At 44.6% G+C, this 20,957-nt stretch overlaps 1 long non-coding RNA gene across 1 annotated transcript in view; it reads right to left on the bottom strand.

The window, feature by feature from the left end:
- Window positions 1-11,389, bottom strand: part of LOC110400073 — a 42,731-nt gene extending 31,342 nt beyond the window's left edge. Inside the window, exon 1 of the long non-coding RNA XR_002439598.1 lies at window positions 98-11,389. This is a non-coding gene — a long non-coding RNA (uncharacterized LOC110400073). The remainder of the gene's footprint in view (window positions 1-97) is intronic.

The raw sequence follows: 20,957 nt of genomic DNA, 5'->3' as shown, positions 1-20,957 counted from the left end.
TTTTAGAGCATGAAGATCTCAGCAATTCATTCAACACAACAAAATATAAATTGACATTGCATTTAGGTTCTTACTCCTTGTTAATCGTGACACTCACCTCATATTATATTTGAGTAGAAGAGTAACAGTCATCATTACTGCATTCACTGAGCACTGCGAGGTCTTTCATCTTCCTATGGGATTTCAGGCTGACTCTTGCACATACAGTTTCTGACTGCTGAAAGCTGAGGGTAACCCCTTAGAAAGATACAATCTTTTTTTTCCCCTAACTTTGGAAATTACAAACAGAAGAGCCTGCAATGTGAAGAGACACACAGAAGGAAATGATCTGAGAGAAGAGCCTTTAATAAGCTAAATAGGTTCAGCCTAATGTACATTCATGTCTTCATTAATTTAGTGGATGACTTTCAAAAGAGTGAGCCTCTCTTTCTCTGGTGCAGGCAAAGTGCAGCTAAACTCACCCCCTGCTGATGTGCTGTGGGTTAAAATCATCCAGAAATCACTTAATCTGAAAGGAAAAATCCTCTTAGGTATTTTCCCAAAGACTCCTTGAATAGGCTCAGCATAGGCTATCGTACATGGGAAAAAGCAGTTTAGCTGAAGATTTTCCTACAGCACAATTCCTGCAATTCCTCAGTTCCCCTCACCTGCAAGTGATGGATCTCTCTCCTCCAGCTCTGACAAGTCTTTTTGGGGCTGCTGGATGACATTTTAAAGCTGTTGCTTTTGTCTGGGCACCTCACATGGAGCATCACGTCGGTCTGTGCCCCAAGTAACATGCAGCTGGAATTCAGACTCCATAAATCAAGTCAGAGGAAATCTCAGGAGAGGGAGCTGTCACACAGGGTCACATCAATGAAAGAAAGAACAGCTCTTCAGAAGTGGGTATGTCTCAGCCCATTGGTGCCAAAACACTGCTCATGAGGATCTGACCGAATGGCAAGAACATCTCTGTTTCCATCCTGTCTGCTCCACAGCACTCATTCATCAGAGCCTCCACGTGCCAACTGACAGCATCCACAGCAAGCAGGGAAAGACAGAGAGTGACCAAACACCGCAGCCCAATGGCTCACCCAGCAGCCTGCCTGCTGTGAAGGATGGGCTGAGACCGTGGGAGGCAACTTGAAGCTGTCAAAAACTCTTAAGTGTATATATATGCTCACATACACAGATACTGCTATGACAATAACCCACCTCACCTTGGCTGAGGATGGTTTAATGTAAAAGAACAGTTTGCCTAAATACTTTTTTGGGGGAACCATTCAAGTTCTGCAAAATAGCCACTTTTCCATCTTTGTAGCTCTAGGGTAGTTTTTGGTTTAAGCCAGATGCTGTGATCAGGGAGCTTTCATTCATGAGTGCTGTGTCATTGAGAGAATCCTCCAGATAGGGCACCTCAATATCCTCATTCTACTTAGAGCATATAAAAGAGATTAATCCACAAGAATTACCTTAATGTGACTTCTATCTCACTGGTGATCTAGCTGCTGTGAACTTGTTGCTGAACACAACCCTTACTGCAACCTACTTCTTTCCTGGAAGCCTGCTATCAGCCATGGATTTCAACTTCCCGCTAAGCAAATTTACAATTTTTTTTAACATCCCCTCCCCAAGTCTGTTTAAAATAACCCCTGATTAAAAGGAGTCACGTTTTGGTGTCGATTATCCATGCAGCTTGCAGCTAGCATTACAGTTTTGCTTTCTTGTTTTCGTTGTATGCATGACCTCTGCATTTGAAGGCTCACAACACTTCTTACCTGACCTCCATGATCTTTCTTCTGGTTTCTTACTCTGTTAATGTAGCCAAAAATGGTTTAACTGTAGTACTCACCTACAGTGATATCAAAATACTTTTCTGTGTAACGCATGCACAAAATAGTCCTCCATACACAGTCTTTGCTAGATGACAGAAAGGCAAAACTCTTCAGCCTGATCTGATATGGTAATATGCATGAGTTGATTTCTTTTTTTGGCCTGCGTTCGTCAAGTGTTACACCACACTGGGAAAGACTTTGTACCATTAGTGGCTTATTTGCCACTGGAGACTCCACATCTGCTGACAGCAATGAGTGCCATGGATTGGCCAGTAAGTTGGTATTAGGCTCTGATGGTGAAGGACAGAATATTCTTCCTCTTCTCCCAGTCTGAGTGATGTTGCTGATCCACATCCATTAGTGTTTTTGCTACCATCCTCCAGCAATGTAGGAAAACAAAAGACAAAGACTATTCATGTCAACAAGAACTCTGGAAAAAAAATACAACAAACAAAAACAGAGTTTCATAGTCAAAGGAATGTTTCTGTGCTTACACAGCATAAAGTTGCAGCAAAAAAATACATTTATGATCCCCCAGCAATAATCATACCTGCAGTCTGAAAACAGTATCAATACACACAGGGATCATCTACAGGTTACTTCAATTGCAGTGTGCAGTTACAAAGCAAATAGCTTTTAGAACGCACTGAGAAAAACTCTAATTTTAGGTACAGAGCTTGTGTTCACACTGCCACAAGATGGACACATAATAGTTTGCTCCAGACAACTAACCTTAAAATATCTTAGACCTTATTGTGCTATTGGTGTTTATAATTTGTACTGCAGTCAAGCCTGAAAGCCCCAGGGCCTCAATTGTGCTGTGGATGGCATAAACAGAGCAAGACAACAGTCCTTGCCTGTAGATACTGCAGACTAAATGAAACCTTGTCTGTAACCTTCTCTCCAGCCCATAGCTTGCGTCTTCTCTGCCTTAAATCTCCAATACATAACCTCTCTCAGGTAAAAGAAACACACTGCTAGCATATCTGGATGGCACTGGTTTTTGAATGGTTGTTGAATAAATAACAATACACTAAGAAGAGCTGTTTGTCTTTTTTTTTTTTGAGAATGGACTCCAATGGGTTTTGGGGATATTTACACTGGGATTGTTTTCTTGGAGCCCACAGAAATACAAGTCGTAATAACTCACAAATTTTGTTTTCTGTGCTGTTGTGTAATTCCATTGTAACTCTCTGGAATTCTATTGAAATTCTTCTTGCAGATGCCTCTGTCCTTTGCTGGATCTGGCCAAGAATTGAATGTGGGATGATGAGGAGCCTTAAAATGATAGTGGAACATGTCCATTAACACTATTGTGATTCTAAGCAGCCTGATTCTTCTTCAATTCCTTTCTCAAAGGCCATGGCACTGAATGAACCACTGGAGTCAAGCACAGCAGAAAATTTACTTGCTTCTAATTCTATCTGACTAGCAAAAGAACCTTTTCTCATCAATTCCCTGCTGTTATTTTTAAGAAATTAAAGGTTACCTAAGAAACTTAGTCCTATGGATTAGTTTGGCTTCTAAATTTTTCTTCTCTCAAGCAGAACCACCTGAAAACTTGTTGGTATCAGCTGCATTTTAGCACACATTTTGGGTCAAAACTGTCTCCGCCTTTTTTTGCAACACTCAGGGCACTCTGGAGCTTAGCAAACGATTTGACATGCCCACCATTCCCAGCCTTCCAGGAGGCAATCCACTTTTGCCTTTCTTCTTGGTCTCCTTCCAGCTGCTCACAGCCTGCATGGTCACCGAGCCTCTTGCCATACTCACCTGCAAGTAAGCTTCTTCCAGTGGGAATCTCGCAGTTCTACCACTTCTTGCCCAGGGCTGCAGGCCTCATCTCCACCCTGAGTGTGAGCATACTGACATGAGAACTGTGGCTGATTCTAGTTCCATGCTCTCTACGAGGAAGCAACCATCCCAGACACATGGCAGGAGGTGCCTGGTGTCGCAGACAGGACAAACAGGGCAGGGTCCTCGTGATGCACAACTTGTAGTTCTTCATCAACCCCGAGCTTGTGCTGAAGAAAACTGGTGAGGTCTATGAGCCTTCCTGGATCAACTCAGTGCCATAATCTCTCATCCCAAGGGATGTCACAGCAAAAAGCAGCTGGTGCCTGCATGGTGCTGATGTTTTGAGTTTAGTAATCACTCACCAAGAAGATTTGGGATCAGGTGGTCACCTCCAGTTGCATCTACTTCATCACAGCCCAGAGGGCTGCCTTCAAACCTCAGGAGCAGAGAGATGCAGCCGGTGTCCTGCAGACCCAGCTTGCAGTGTTGGTGTTCTGAAGCAGGCAGAGACCACAGAAAGGTTAATTCTCCATTAAAGATGTGATCCTGAGATGTCTTACCAAGTGTACTCTTGCTAAATCTAACCCAAAACTTATGTTGGTCACCAACTGTGAGTGGCGTGCACATCTGATCCTCTGGATTAGCTGCAGCCTTTCCGCATCCTGTACCAGACTCCACAGACCAACCAGCTCCATGCCTCCAGCTCAATCCATGGGTCCAAGCTCAGCTGCTAGAGCTGCTCTTATTTATGCTGGGCTTCTGCCGCTGCCCACTCATTTACTGAAGCTGCCTGCAAGTCACTCAAACCCACAAGAGAAGGCTCTATTTCTCTATCCAACCCCGTCATGATCAATTGTTCCCATCACTGTGATTTCTGCAGAACGTGTGCCAGTTTTATTTCCAAGAACACAACACCACCAACATATTTTCAGTTTACAGATAGGTTTTAGCTTGTCATCATCTTCATATCACTGCAAGAAATTGTGCACCCTCACCCTACCGTGACTCTCGGCTCACTGGTGTGCTGACATGGGCTGTGTGAGGTTGCTCCCCATTGCAGCAGACAGGAGCAGGATGTCACTGCCCTGCCATGTGTGGTGACGCCGCGTTCCTCTGCATCTGGTTTCAAAACAAACCCTCTACAACAGACCAATCTGTTAAACCTTTGAGAGCCTCATTTCCAGGTTTCAACAACATTCTCTTCAGAAGCAAGCACTCCATGGAGTTCATTTAAGGTTGTTGAAGCCACAACTTGCTGTCAGCGCTATTTACCACTTCAGTGGCTCAGCTACAGCCTCAGCTGCTGCAAGCCAGCTCAGCGCTAATAGCAGAGCCCTCCTGATTTACATCAGCCTCTGCCAAGCTGACAGCCGCCCTCCAGTGCCTCCCAGTAGCTGTCTGTCTACACATTTGTTGCAGAGCACAAAAAGCAGATTTTCTCTTGCCATCCCTGTCCAGGCCCTGTGTTTGTGATGGAGCAGCCGAGCACAGTGGATGCTCCATGTTGCTCTGTCAGCTGGGCCATGCAGCCTGTCCAGTGCATGCAGTCCCTGAGGCTGTCTTTCAAGTTCACATTTGAGATATTTCCTCCTCAGCCTTGCATCCCTTATGGGTTCTGATCCCTTACTTCACTCTAGGCTCCTTTCCTCCTTTGTTCATTAACTGGGCAGAGGAAACAGAGCTCTCTTGTCCCAAACGTCGCTTTGTAATTTTGTGCTCAGCTCTTCTGCAGTCAAAGGGCTTTTTACCTGTTTGGTTTTTTTTTTTAATGTCATTTCTACCCCTGCTCCTTTCTGACTCCCTCCAAACCCAGCTCCCACAGACCCAAGTCTAAAAGCCCCAAACCTTCTAAATTCCCTTCCAGTTACACAGATTAAAACTATTGACACCTTTGACTTCACACCCTCTTTATCTTATCCCAGGCTTCTGCAACACTCAATGTCATCTCCAGAGCCTATAGAAAACAAACCACCAGCTCGCCCAGCCAAAGACCCCAATGGCATCTGGTCCATCTGTTCCATGGCAAGCTGGCAGCACAACAATAACTTCCAGTAAGTTGAGGAGCGAATGGTTTTAGTGAGTAAAACCACTGCGCCTTCTGTCTTTTATTTCGATAGTAAATTTAATTTTATTATCTTTCCCCCAGTTTGCCACAGGATTGTGCTGAGGGCCTTCACAACTGAGTCGCAGCATGGGAGGTTTTGACCCTCCCAGTTACTAGGCTGATAAAATGCAGTTTGCACCTCTTGCAGAAGCCTGGCTCTTAACAATGAGCTGGGACCACATGCAGTGAGCCCCAAACATCCTATTTTGGGAGCTGCTCACAACATACTGGCAGCAGTGTGGTAAGAGGGCACTGGGAGCTTGGGGACATCAGAACAGTGGCTCTGGTAAGGCTTTAGGAGCTACTCTTCCTGCCCTTGTTGGGAGCTGATAGCTTGCTGGGGAGCAATTACCATCTCTACAATACTTTCAAGATATTTTTACTTTTAAAAATGTTCTTCAATAACCAAAATCTGAGACTTACTTCTTATTGCATGCTTCCAGCAGCTAGAGCATTAAGAAAAGCCTTACACATAGCACAAGGAAATTGTGAGAGCTGGGAACAAGATGATATAGTTCAGCAAGAATCATAGAATCATCAAGGTTGGAAAAGACCTCCAAAATCATCTAGCCCAACCATCCACCTACCACCAATATTGCCCACTAAAACCACATGTCATGAATATCGTAGAATCATAGAACTGTTTGAGTTGGAAGGGACCTTTAAAGGTCATCTAGTCCATATTCTGCTTAAGAGAGAGTGGTTCCAACCAGAATGTTTGTGATTCCTGAAGTTTAATCTTAACGTACAGATCTCAAATTTTTGTGCCCTTGTGAGATAATTTTTAAAGAGCATATCAGGGTATTGTGCTCCTGCACTGTTTGTTGGTAGCTTCCTGCCTCCTTTCAGGAAAAATGAAATATTTCTTCTCTGAGATTTTCACACACTCTTCTACCAAGTCAAAGCAGAAAGGAAAAACCATTTACAATGTTTTATTAGGTCAAACATCAATTTGTTTTTCTGAAATCTTTACTAACCTTCTTGGCATTTAACATGCAAACAGAAATATGTATATATGGCTTTCCTTTCTCACGGCATACCCAACAGGCTGATGCACAGAGCTGTATTTCTTTCATGGATAAAAAAGGGAGTGACTAAGCATGTTGGAGAAGATGGATAGCAGCTGGGTAGGAAAGCAAGGCATAGAATCACTTTGTTTTTGTGAGTCTTTTTAATCAGGTTTCATTAATCTCTGCTGAGCCTAGCTATAGACAGCATACCTCCCCTTTTGCCAGCACCTTGGTCCTGCCCACAAAAAAAAGGCTTTTTCCACATGGAGAAAATACTTCAGTTTCCACTCCACTCAGAAAACTCACCCTGTTTCCAGTTTGGTTCAGCACTGTTACACCAGGCTCAAGAAGCTGCCATGTGCTCCATCCCAGTGCCTGCCTCTGGGCTCCAGAGCATAGGGCAGGCTTGGAGCAGCTGGTCTTACTGCTTTGTGCCTGCCCAGGTCAGCCACTGGTTCCCAGGAAAACATTTCTTATCTGCCCACTGAGTCCTTAAAGGAGAGATTTTATTCCATTTCTGCCTCCCAGGGGCTGAGGAGAGACTCATAAGCAATACTCCTAAGCATTTGATGGAAAGAGGCGTATTTAATCCACATTTGATTTTGACCAGCACAGCTTCTGTAGGGAAAGGCAATAGCAGACAGCCAGTTCTAAACTACCCAAGAAAGGCAATGGTCACAGTCCAGTCAAAGAAAGATTTACTTACCCACCCCAAGGACCAGGGTCTGCTGAATACTCCCAAGGGAGGGATCTCCAGGTAGAAAACCTTCTCTTGTGGCAGCCAGCCCTTAAATAAGGCTTGCTTAGGAAGGGATGGAACCTGTTTTCACCTGTGCTCCGAGGGCTGGCTGTGTCCCTCCACCAGGTGCTCAATCATTGGTTCAGGCTGTGATTTAGCAATTCCAGTACAGCTTTACAGGTAGTCACGATTACACCCACAATTACCTATCAGCAGACTTGTGCCATATTGAGATCATGTTTATCAAAACTCAGGCTATGAAGCATGTATCAAGTTGCTTTCTATGAGCTGGAACTCTTGTGTTCCTAGTCCCATTATTAATAAGTACTGAAAGAAGTCTGGATTTTACTTAAAATATGATTACTCCAATCGCTCAGTGTGACAGCAGCCTCTGGTATTCAGTTTTAGGACCTTAGCCCATGTCAGGGACATGTCTGTAAAATATAACCCACCATATTATTAGACTATGAGCATCACATAGGCTTTTTTTTTTTACATTTATGATGTTCTCAGAAGAGAGGATTCTACCAAATTCTCCCTACAGGTTGGATATTAGGAAAAACTTCTTCTCCAAAAGAGTCACTGGGCACTGCAACAGGCTGCCAGGGAAGCTGTGGAGTCACTGTCCCCGGAGGTGATGTGTAGATGTGGTACCGAGGGACATGATTTAGTGGGCAATATTGGTGGTGGGTGGATGGTTGGACTAGATGGTCTTAGAGGTCTTTTCCAACCTAAATGATTCTGATTCTATAAATGACCTATTGGCTGTGGGGTACTCACATCAACCGGCCTGAAAATCTGCTCCCATTACCAACAAATGTCACTGCTTGCTCCTTTTTCGTAGTCTTTTTGCAGTCACTAACTCATCAGAGATGATGCAAGAGGTACTTGACGTTAAGAGACTTACCCAAGGTTGTAGAGTGAGTCAGTAGCAGAGCCCATGTGATGGCCTGGAAGCTCCTTCAACATATTTAGTATCTTCATCACATTCTCTAATAAGAGTTACTAGGAAGAAGTTTATGAATGTTAACATTCTTCTCATGAATACAAGAACAATCATCCCATGAAGTAATGCAGTTGGCTTGATAATGCTGAAGGACTCCTAAAGCTATAAAACCCCTGTATGACCCTCCTCCTGCCTACTGTCTATTTACATGGCATCTGGTGAGAGGTTCCTAGAGACTTTGTCTCTTCCAGAAGTCCAGGTGGTGCTCTGCAGCTCCATGATGTTAGATCTGTCCAAACTCCTTAGGAAGCACAGGGCAACAGTGGGGTATTGCTGCCCAGTCAAAGCCCCTCAGGGCTTCCATTCCCACACTTGCTCAGCCACCACAGCACTGAATGCTGCTCTGAGTCCAGCAGAATGGCCTAATTTTAGATATTCTCCTACTAGTGATCCACAGGACCAAACCTCATTTGAGAAGGAAGGATTTCAGAGTGCTAGAAGCAATACATATCACTGACACCGCAAGTATTTCCTGGTGCTCTACTCTTCTGGAAAGGTTTCACATAATGAGGCAACAACTTTCAGCAAGGACCATTTTGCCCAGCTCAGATCTTTTCCATCTGGTGTGGTCTGTGCAGGGTGCTTTAATATTTTGACCTTCTTGGCTATTAGCCCACTGAGACTTTCTGCTAGGATAAAAGAAAAAGGTGAGATTATATTCTCCCCTTCTGGCATCCTAATATGCTTCTATTTTTCTGTAACAATCCTGCTTACGGTAGACAGGTTTTTAAGGAGATGCTGTATGTTAGACATAGCCAAAAAAAAAAAAATTAGCTATAGGCAATAACTGCCTTGAGGGTGTTTTTCAGAAGAAAAGTACTGCTTTTACTGAACGTAAAAAAACAAAACCAAAACCTACTTTACTTGTTTTTGAAAAGAAAAAAAAAACAGTTTTGGGGAAAAAAAAAACAGTTTCAGCTCAAATATTTTTGTTTTCTGCTAAAAAAAATCTAGATTCAGCCAAAAGAGAGAGAGAGATTTTTAACAGATTGTCAGTGAAATCTCCCATACACGGATAAGCATTAAAAGGATGGCACATGGCCCAAACAGTGTGCAATCTAAGTGATATTTAGGCATACTTCAAGCCTCAGCTACCACAGAAATTGATTCATGCTCCCTTTTATCTTTTTTATGGTACTTAGTTCTTATGCCTTCAGCCCACGGCTAAAGGATTACTGCAGATGGCTCAGGGCACAGGAAGGAAAGGTGAGGCTCACTGGGCTCTGGTGGCTGTCTCCATCCAAGATGAGTTCTTATGGGACGCCCCAATTCCAGGTCAAACCCCAGCTGCAGGGGATGGGACCTCCTGATCCCAAGACTGGCATACTGGGATGTGGTTTTCCTTCTGCCTTCCGCAAAGATGCTGGCCTTGGATGCACATTCAGAACTCAGACTTCCCCAGGACCTGGAAACGTAAGCATGCTGTGTCTGGGTCGAGCCTCTGTTAAAAACTCACTGTCATTGCCTTCTGGTAAATAAATGGTGATCAACGCATGTTTTACAAACCACAAGGAACCATGCAGTTATCCAGTGCCTTTCACCAGCGGCACTCAAAGTACCGCACAAACAAATAACCAAGTTTTACAATAACTTTATATTGCAGCTTTTCAGGACAGTGGGAAGCTGACATCAAAGGGGCTTCCCACCACTGCACAGCAGAACTGCACAAATTTAGGGGCACAACACAGGAGTCCTGATTCCAGCTCCGATTTCATCTCTCAAGCAAAATGTGTTATTTCTCCACTTCCTTCTGGCAATTGGCCCAAGGTTCCTATCACTGCTGCCCAGAGATAGGAACAATCATTCACACTGCGGCACTTTTTATTCTCTTCAAAAGGAGCAGATAAAATGAACAAACTTGAGAGAGCAGAAGAGATGCGTGGGGAACAACGGGAGCTCTTTACAAAGTGGCTGGTCAAACACACACCAAAATCAGCGGATGTAGCAAGGCGGGAGGAGCAAAGCCAAGCCCTTTCACTGCTGTTTGGGTGCTGTCCTGAATTTCTGCCCTGCCATGGTGGATTGAGGTCCCAGTCTAAACAATTATCAATAACACCTACCAATTAATAGCAGCAGTAGCCCTAGTGAAAAATCTCAGGTCCCGTACTCACAATTCCAGTCACTTCCCCAACCTTCTTCTAAAATTAGAAACAAACAGGCCCCTACTAAAAGCAATAAACAGCACTTTAATTGGACTGAAGCCTATAAATCTGTCAGCAGCTTGTTACTCCAACTCCATTGTGCGACCAGCACCTTTGAAGCCCCTCCCTCGCCTTCCACTGCTGTGCACTGGGATGCGGTGCCATAGGAGGGTGAGGTGTAGGGCTGGGGGGGCTGCTCCAGCTCGGGTGGGCATCATGGTGGGGCAGGAGGAGAAGGCAGGCTGCAGACAGCTGCTGCATGTGGCCGGTGAGCACAGCGACAGAATCATAGAATCATGAGTATCCCACCTGGTTTGAAATGATGCCAAAAGTTAGTATCATAACGCAGCAGAACCCATCCAGCAAGTGAGTACTGAACAGTCCAATTTCTCCTAGAAAGAAGCTGTGTACAAGGAAAAGAAATTCAACGGCTGCTATTTCAGATGCTTCAGCTGTTTTGGAGGGGAAAGGGAATGGCAGCCTTGTAGCAAAGAGGACGATCTGCAACGTTAGGATTTTCTACAATTTGGTACAAATTCATGATCTGATTCCTAACAGGGAATGTATAGAATCATAGAATTGCTCGGGTTGGAAAGGACTTTCAAGATCATCAAGTCCAACCACAATCTAACCACACTACTCTAACAACCTACTGCTAAATCATGTCCCCGAGCACCACATCCAAACCATTTTTAAACACATTCAGGGATGGTGACTCAACCACCTCCTTGGGGAGCCTGTTCCAGTGCTTAACAACCCTTTCTGCAAAGAAGTTTTTCCTGATATCCAACCTAAACCTCCACTGGCGCAACTTGAGGCCATTTCCCCTTGTCCTGTCACCTGTCACCAATGAGAAGAGACCAACCCCGCTCTCACTGCAATCACCTTCCAGGCATTTGAAGAGAGCAATAAGGTTTCCCCTCAGCCTCCTCTTCCCCAGACTAAACAGCCCCAGTTCCTTTAGTCGCTCCTCATAGGGCATATTCTCCAAGCCCTTCACAAGCCTTGTTGCCCTTCTTTGGACCTGCTCCAGCACCTCAATGTCCTTTCTGTACTGAGGCACCCAAAACTGAACACAGCACTCAAGGTGGGTCCTCACTAATGCCGAGTACAGGGGTAGGATTACTTCCCTAGACCTGCTCACCACACCATTCCTGATACGAGCCAGGATGCCACTGGCCTTCTTGGCCACCTGGGCACACTGCTGGCTCATATTCAGCTGACTGCCCATCACCACACCAAGGTCCCTTTCCGTCAGGCAGCTTTCCAGCCATTCCTTCCCAAGCCCGTAGGGTTGCTTGGGGTTGCTGTGACCAAAGTGCAGGACCCGGCACTTGGCCTATTGAAACTCATACGTTTTACCTTGGCCCATCGATGCAGTCTATCCAGGTCCTTCTGTAAAGCATCTCTACCCTCAGGCAGATCAACACGCCCTCCCAACTTGGTGTCGTCTGCAACCAACGATGAGCAGAGACATGTCCCCATTGAGCCAATGCAGTACCTCTGTGCTCAGATGGTGTGCTGAGACATACATGGCCTTCACATGTCATCCAGCAGAAGCAAAACTGCACCAGAGACAAAATCAGCCAGAGAAAACTGGGGATAGAACACACAGGTGAGCATGTTCCTTCCTTCCCCTCCAGTGAGACTCGGTTCAGGGCAAGAAATCAAACCTCTCTCCTTAAAAAAAAGTGCTCAAAAAGAGGGAAAAAAGGAGATATTTTTAGTACTACCTTGAGAACAAATAATGAAAACTTGCAGAGAGGTGTTATTGAGTAAAAAAATACAAGATGATCACATTGCAAGAATAAGGTGAGGTGGCACACAGGCATCTTATAGGCAGAGTTCCCGAAACTGTGAGAATAATCATGGAATCATAAAATTGCTTGAGCTGGAAGGGGCATTTAAAGGCCATCTAGTCCAACTCCCCTGCAATGGACACCTACAGCTCAATCAGGTGCTCAGAGCCCCACCCAGAATGACCCTGAGTGTCTCCAAGGATGGGACATCCACCACCTGTCTGGAAAACCTGTGCCAGTGCTTCACTGCCCTTATTGTAAAAATATATGTATATCCAAGCCAAATCTCCCCTTTTTTAGTTTGAAGCCATTTCCCTTTTCCTATCACAACAGATAACGAACTCTGCTAAAGAGTCTGTCCCCTTCTTTCTTACAGCCCCCCTCACATACTGACAGGCTGCGCAGGGAGGTGTTCCATCCCTTGGGTCATTTCTGTGGCCCTCCTCTGGACCTGTGTGTCCTCCTTGTCCTGTTCCCTCTCCATTTGGTTCCATTAGGACCTGGGAGGTTTCTTGCCCTCAAAAGCAGAGGACATGCTCTTGTCCCAAGCAGTGTGAACATTCACATAAACAGGAGAATATGGGAGCAAATAAGAGCTGATGCAGCAAGAACTGCCCAGTGCCACCTAGCCTTCCTCAAATAAATACCAAGAAAAAACATTATGTAGACATTAGAAATATATGTATATGCACATATACTCACTAAGCGTACGTAATGCTCTCTCTCATAAGAAAATGCTGGCAGCCTTTCAGCAAGCTGTCCTCAGCTGCTAGTAACACACACATCCTGCTTTCTGGAGGTGTGTGGCACTGTGAATACATTCAAGCCATTCTTGTGGAGGGATTGCTCTTGAAATCCTTCAGATGCCTTTGTACCTGGATAAAGCATTCACACAAACTAGACACACTGAGTGTGGGGCAGGGTGGCAAATCCCACCTCCGTAACAGCTGTGGCAGTGTCATCTCTAGAAATCAGGATCTTAAAAGTCAAAATCTGGCTTAAATAATCTTCAGTTTTAGAAATAGATCATGTGCTCAACGTACTACGTGAAACCAAGAGTTTTAATCTGAAATACCTTGGTCTAGAGGTGTCACACTGTGCAAGAGGGGACTGCTTTCCTGTGCTTTCCCCAGAGCTGCTCCCCAGCTGCAGCCACGCTTCAGGAAGACAAACAGTGCGACATTTCAGCAGTGTACCTGTGAAAACAGCTGATTCTCTGGACCATTAAAACAACCCTGTATTTATAGTTTTTCTGTTCCTGTGAAAACACACTGGAACATTTCACCACAGTTTTTTTTTTCACTTTAATTAGCCAGGAAATACAAGGAATGCCAAAGAGCAATTATAGAAAATATATACTGTGCTGATTAGGAATCTCCTTTATGTAGCATGGAGACGGCAGCTTGAAGTTCAGATTAAACCTCTCTCCTCCTCTAATGAGATATGCCTTATCCAACCCAGAAAGATACAATTAACTTGGAAAAGAATGCAGCCACTATCTTAGGGGAAAGAAAATGGTTGGGGAGGGGAGGAAGAACTCGTGCTGGAAGGTGAAGGGCTGATCCTGAAGGCTCTGGTCAGGTTGGAACAAGCTCATGGTCTATGAGGACCAACACGCTTGGAATCCAACCTGAGGGCTGCTCTTCCCCCAGCAGCGGCGAGGTTGTCATTGTTTTACTTTTTTCCCATAACATTTGCTATTGTTTCAGGGGCACCGTGCCCCGCAGGCTCCTCCTCAGCCTAGAGCAGGGTCATGGGGAAAGGCCCGCACCCCAAATGGGACACAGCAGGGCAGATGTGGGCTACAGGAAGCGCAGGCCAGAGGCAACACGGAGCAGCCATTGCCATTGTTCTGCAGGGCTGCGTTCGCAATCTCTGCACGGTTGGGCTGTGGGAGCAGCTGGGAGCAATTACGGCACATGAAAAGAAGGGCACGGGATTAGGCAAGTGATGAAAAAGCGAGGGGATCGTTAGATTTATCACTGGCAGAGCAAGGCAGCCCCTCTCCAGAGCCGGCCCTATCGCATGTCCCTGTCCTTGTTCCTGTCCCCTGGGCAGGAGTTAAAGTGCTAGGAGCTGCAGGAGATGATCCAGTTGTGGGGATCGGCCCTGGGGTGGTGGGGATCAGACTGCCTTTGGGTCTCACCAAGAGGACAGGGCAAAGCCCATGGACAGGTTTCATCTCTCTTTATATGAGCAAAAAAAAAAACAACCCAAAAACGCAGATAAGGCACAAGCTTTGCATTCCTTGTGAAATTTCTTCAGCTCTTCCATATAATCAGCATTGTAAAATAGTGGAAAAAAAAACAGAAATCCCTCATAGCTTTCTTTTCTGTGAAGACTGAGGAGTATAAGAAAGGTTACTCAGAAGGTAAAGCATGTGTTTGCCATCTTAGCTCCTGATATGGAAACCATATGGTTAAATACACCACCAAACATACTCAATATAACACTCTTCTTTATTAAAGGTGGTTTTATAAAAGCTATCCACCTTCCATCCACCGGTGACTCCCAGAGAGGTCACATATTCCTCATCGCAACTATCAATATGTATTTGGGGTAAATTAAACTCCAAATAGACTGTTTCTGATTATTACTGCAAAGGGAGCAAGAGGCCATCTTATTTTCCCTCACTGATAAATTAAAAGAACTGTAATGGGTGATTTCTGCAACCTGTAAAAGGGCAAAACCATCTGTAACTCATTTAGTGTTGCTTTAAAGAAAATTTATTTGATTAATTTGGGTAGAGCATAGGAAGAATATAGATTTAAAAAAAATAATAAAGCCCTCTACTGCTCAAGAGGAAGAAGGAAGAAGCAGCAGCAGAAGAAAACCCTGACCCAGAATAAGCATTTGAGGGAATTAAAAAATGCTTCATGTGTTATTAGAAATATTAGTTATAGCGGCTGCTGCTTTGCTCTTGAGAGAGCTGGTTTTTGCCCCGCCAACCAGAAGACCCTGCCACGAGGTGGCTCTAACAGCACCCATGTCACGGAACTTCTTTTCAAATAAATTGTTGTTTAAGGCAACACCTGATAGATAAAGAGATAAAGAGGAGTGAGGAGAAAGTAGAGGGAGAAAGGCTGGCAATTGTCCATCCTTCAAATTAGAGTTGATGGCAGTGACCCAAACTTCACCACCTTTGTCTGACCTGACGAGCAGGAAGTGGAGAAAAGATCAAAGGAAAGTGGAAATCAAAAGGATTAATACATTGAAATTCTTCTGCTTTGCCACAGGCTGTCACCCTAGCTCCATGCATGGCTCAGCCAGCCAGGCACGCTCCATGAAAAGCAAGGGGAGAGAAACAGCTCTAGAAGCTCTGAAGGTTTTTCCTCCTGAAATTTCACTGGCCTGCAGGTTACCTGCAATCTCTACTCCCCTGCTGACAATTTGGAGAACGATATTAAATAGTAACAGTAATAAATACTAATAGGTTAATCTCTGTAAGTCATGTCAAATTCTACAGGGCCAGAGTTTGGTAGAAGTGGTCTGCCAGAGACCACTTTCTGAGAGATGTGGAGTATCCAATGACATCTTTACTGTTGCAAGGTGTGCACGTGGCAGGCAGAGATGTCATTTGCACTCTGACACAGGCTATGCATTCTGTCACTTACAGCTATGGATCTCATCAGAGGCTTGCACTGGGCCCTGGCCAAACCTTGCTTAAATCAAAGGGCGGGTTTGCCTTATTGTCTCTGGGCTGCTTTTCACTCACCCTGGGAGGAGGCAGGAGGCAGGCAGAGCTCCAGCCCGCTCAGCCGAAAAGTCTGGGTCTGATCTGCTGAAACCATGAAGGATCTTTTCTTTGGCTTCAGTGAGCCGTGTACCTGGGCAAGCCTAGTGCTTATTTGTACTTGATGACCTCATGCTGTCCCTTTTCCCTCTCTTCTGGGTTATCTTACAGTCATCCATTTTGTTTTTCAGAGGTTGGAGATCAAGACCTCTGCTCAGAAATCCATAATGAGACGAGTTATGGTGTTCAGCCCCTCTGCAGTCAATGGACATGATGTGCCCATACTGCTCCAAGGCTTTAGGACCAATGGAGCTGCGTGCCTGCAAGGATCTGGATCTCCCTTACAAGCTGTGACCCATCCAACTGCATTCACTCACTGCTAGCACCAACACTGGCGTGATCCCATGGGAAGCTCTCCATCACCCCAGGACTGACACACTACCTACCACATGCCTCATCTCCCTCTGCCAAGCTCCTCGTGAGTCGGTTGGACTGCATCCCTACAGACAGTCACGTGGTTCACTCCCCTTTGAAGATCTTGGACAAAATCTCCCTTTCCAGGACAAGGAAACTGCTGGTTTCGTAGCTTGCAGCAGAAAGCACCGATGGACCTTCACACTGTAAATGGGAAGAGAGGAAAAAGTATGAATCTTTTCAGGGCGTTTTGGAAACAAAGCAGTAAGAATTTCTGGAAAGCAATAATGCAATGTTTGCTATACTGGGAAAATGGCAGAAGCCTAGGAAATGGTCATCCGGATATTTTATTGCTAAAAATGCATTTTGTTATAATATTTCTCATAAATTACACTGATTTTCCTAGTTAAACAATAGCTGATGAGTAGCTGTTGTGCCTAATTTAGCAGCAACTTACCCTGCTAAGGTCAAATCTTCTCCATACATTTCTGACTTTGAAGTAATTTATGTAGAGGAAGATTCAGTGATCCCATGGTGCCCTTCAGCTTCTTTTGCCACAGAGAAACTTCAGCTTCAGGCCTGAAGGTGCTTGAACCATTCAGATACGTTATTCATATGCAGACTGTTCAGCTTCGTTTTGTTTCTCTCCTCGTCTCTCTATTCTGAATTGGACACTTTTTGTCAAGGGACAAATGGAATTTAGTTTGGCTGTAGGGTAAATGACCTTCATTTGGGAACTACATAATGTCAACTGTACGTGGTATCATGTAGGCTCCTGGCTGAGCAGCACAGACCTGTAAGATAATGCTGGTGCAAGTTTGTGCTATGGCATCATGCAGGGAAACCTCCTGGCTTGTTTCTGCAAGTACCTCTCCAGCAGAAGATTATTGATCTCTGAATCAACACAGCGACATGGTCAGGAAATTGTCCTTCCTCTTCCCCTCTCCCTCTTAATTTCTGTTGGCTTTATTCTATTTTCTTCTAAGAGAGCCTTTCGTCAAATATCCCACATGCACACTCATCACTTGGGCGGCTTTAAACACAATACATGGGCAAGTCTGGGCGCTGCAATTAATATCTCTTGTTGTCTCTGTAGATTATCCCCTGTTACTGTAATTCGCAACTTCAGACATTTGTGTACATGCTTTCCTTGTGAAAATGCAATATCATTACTAATTAAACAGGCTTTTAATAAGTTGGCTGATAGCTCCCCACAGCATCTAGGAATTAACCTCACCTGGGAGCAAGATGCTGAAGTGAAGCTTGGATACAGGCGGGGAAAGGAAAAGACATCAAAGAGCTCGTCACCACCAAAACCTCATCCTCCACAAATTCTAGGTGTGGAAATGTTTCTCAGCCATGGGGATCCTCCCTCCATGGATTTCCAAACAACTATAATCATCAGAATTCTCTCATTCACCTCCCCCTGGACCGATTATCTCATCCTTCTCATTTGAACTTGTTTGCTATGAGCAATACATTTGTGGCCTCCGCACTTTATTACCTTGATCCCCCAAATACTTGATTTGTTTCAGATGGTGATAATTCAACAATGCAGGGCTTGGGGACAGTTTTTCCTGGTGGTCTGCTTTCACCATCAAACAAGGTCCAAAGTCTCGTCGGGATTTGTTTCACATATCCAGCTCTCTTGGAGGCCATGGGTCAATGCAGAATTTTCTTGGTAGCTGACCGGTGCTTGGAATTCATGCTGGCTTTCGGAATTTAGTGATCAGCAGTCTCCAGTTATTTTTCCCACAACTAAGAACACTTTGTAGCAAAAGGCACGGAATGAACAAAAAAATCACCATCCAAATTAGGCTCTCTCCTGAGGAGACTTACGTCAAAATCCAGATACCAAAATCACTAATCCTTCTGGCTATAACTTTTAGGAAGTTGACAGAGCATATATTCTGTGATATTGTATGGATATGCAGCTGAGATAAGGTAATGATTTAGTTCTGAAGCAGACTAGAGGGCTACGTTTCAAGGGCTGTAGAGGGAGTGCACCTCTCCCTGAATGTATGACTCCTGAGTACTGTTAATGCACCTTGAGTCTTTGTACTTGCTCCTTTTTTTCCTTTTTCTTCCTTTATTTTTTTTTTTGTCCACATTTGTTAATAATATGTTTGGAAACTCATTAAGCTTACAAATCAAGACTCAGGTCAAAGGCAACCTTGTCTAAATATCTTAACATTTATAAAAAGATTATCATTAAATATCTTGTAGAGAAATTCTGAACCGGTGTTGAATTTGAAAAAAAAAAAGGCAGAAAAAATGGCTAATGTGTCTACTTTTTAATTAAATGTAAATATAATTTGCAAGGCTTATGGGTTTTAAACAGAGAAAATTTACTCTGCATAATTTCCTTTCTGGTTAACCTTATAGACAGAAGTGTAAGTAGGGTTATTCAGAAGGATTTTGTAGCTATTAAGCCGGTTACCTCCTCTGGATCCTTTGCAGCAGATGACTTCAATGCATTCAAGATTTAACCTGAGGTTCCTAATTTACAGTGACAACGTAGAGATTTTAAGCATTAAAATGAGCATTGTTAAATGCCCTGGTTTACAGCTTGTTTGGGATGTCAGCAGATTTTTCATCTTTATTGCTGCAGACAGATAGCAAGGCTCTTATCTGCACATACCTCATCGGAATGGCTCAAAAACACAAAAGTGAATTCTTGGTTATTTTAATGTGACAAGTAAATATAAACCAGTTACAAATACAAAGGCAGGATAAATATGCCTGACAATACAGCAATGGCTAAATTACTGCCAGCTTAGTATTAAAAGTTCTGCAGCGGTTTCTGGTTCAAAGAGTCCCATAAAAATCAGAGTTAATTTAAAACTTAGCCATCCATGGGAATATTTCTCATTCACACAATACAGGCTTCTTTTGTACAGGTCTGTTTATATATTTCAGCTACGGAACATTTTTCTGTTTCAGTTCAGGCAAGTATCCATATTTAGTCCAGAAAAATAATGAAGCACATGCTTAGCTGTATGCTTTACTTAGGCATGTGCTCATAACTTGTCATTTCACCTGCTGCAACATTTGGAGACAGTTACTTCATTACTTGAATCAAAAAATAAAAAAAAAAGGAAAAAACAACAAACAAACAAACCACAGGTATTTGATTACTGACAAGACTGTGATGTCTGGTTATGATAGACCCAATATTACTAAATAAAAAATTACTGATTTTCATAGGGATTGTGGTCCAGCCAACATGGAGATTCCACTGTGCATCAGATAGACTTGGAAGCCCTCACCCATCTATGGAAATCCGTGGAAATCTTTCCCCTGATGTCATCAGGAGTGTCACTGGGCAAGAGGAAGGAAGGCAGGCACTCTGCCAGCAGTCTGGTGGTCCCTAACCCTGCAGAAGCACTGAACGAGATCAACCGCAAAGGATAATCACACTCTTCTGCAGGGCTGCAGTTGCCCAGTGAACATGGGGAGCCCCAGCACCTCAGAGATAGAGGCTCCAGAACAAATAGGTTTATCTGATTGCTGCTCTTCCGCTGATGGAAGAGATTCTGTGCCCAGCACTTCCAGAAACAGAAGATGCTTTCAACAAATTGAGAGGGCAAACTAGCTGTTCCCAACTCATCTTCAGTCACGCAATCTCAGAACCATTTGGTTTGAGATGTATCTCTGGAGATCTCTACTTCAAGCTCCTGCTCAAAGCAGGGTCAGCACTGAATTCAGACTGGGTTGCTCATGGCTTTGCATCTGAGCCCTGAGAACCTCCAAGAATGGGGATTTCACAGCCTTTCCTCATTACAGAACAGTTGCCTGATGTTGCTATCTGCTGCCCCAGCTTTTCCCAAAACCCTGCTGCTGCTCACACACAGCTTCTCGCTCACCCTACAGAGCCAGAGCCCTGCAGAAGCCAAATAGTTCCCAAATAGGAACTGCTGGCCCTTCCCCTTCCCACACTAGAGAGACCTTTCCTGGCGCTCCGTCATACGGTTAACACATGCTGTCTCTGCCCTGCCAGCAAGCTGTGATCCAGAGCGCTGCTCCTGGCTCCATCCCATTGCGGCAAAGGGGCTGGAGCACGGCCAGACCCCCGGCCCACCTGCTGGGCTTCCTGCCCCCACCACAGCTCGGGACGGGGCAGGGGGTGTAGGCCTGGGCCTGGCCTACAGAGCAGGGTGCGACGTAGGTGTGTACCCAGAGCAGTGCTCCTTCCTATGGTGCACATTTCACTGCAGCCCAGAAACAGGACGGAGCTGGCACTGAATGAGTCAGAGATGGAGGAAGGAAAGTCTCGCAGAGAGGAATGCTTGTGGCCTTCTCACCGAACATCTCATATTGCTCCTTCCCCTAACCTAGGGAAATGAGGCTCCAGCCAGTGGTTTTGGTTGTTTTCCCCCAAATCGTTTCTTTCACAGTGG

The sequence above is a fragment of the Numida meleagris genome, chromosome 5, assembly GCF_002078875.1.
Source record: "Numida meleagris isolate 19003 breed g44 Domestic line chromosome 5, NumMel1.0, whole genome shotgun sequence".
In the NCBI taxonomy this organism is placed as follows: Eukaryota; Metazoa; Chordata; class Aves; order Galliformes; family Numididae; genus Numida; species Numida meleagris.
Note: the sequence above shows the minus strand (reverse complement) of the source record. Positions and strands in the feature narration are given on the sequence as shown.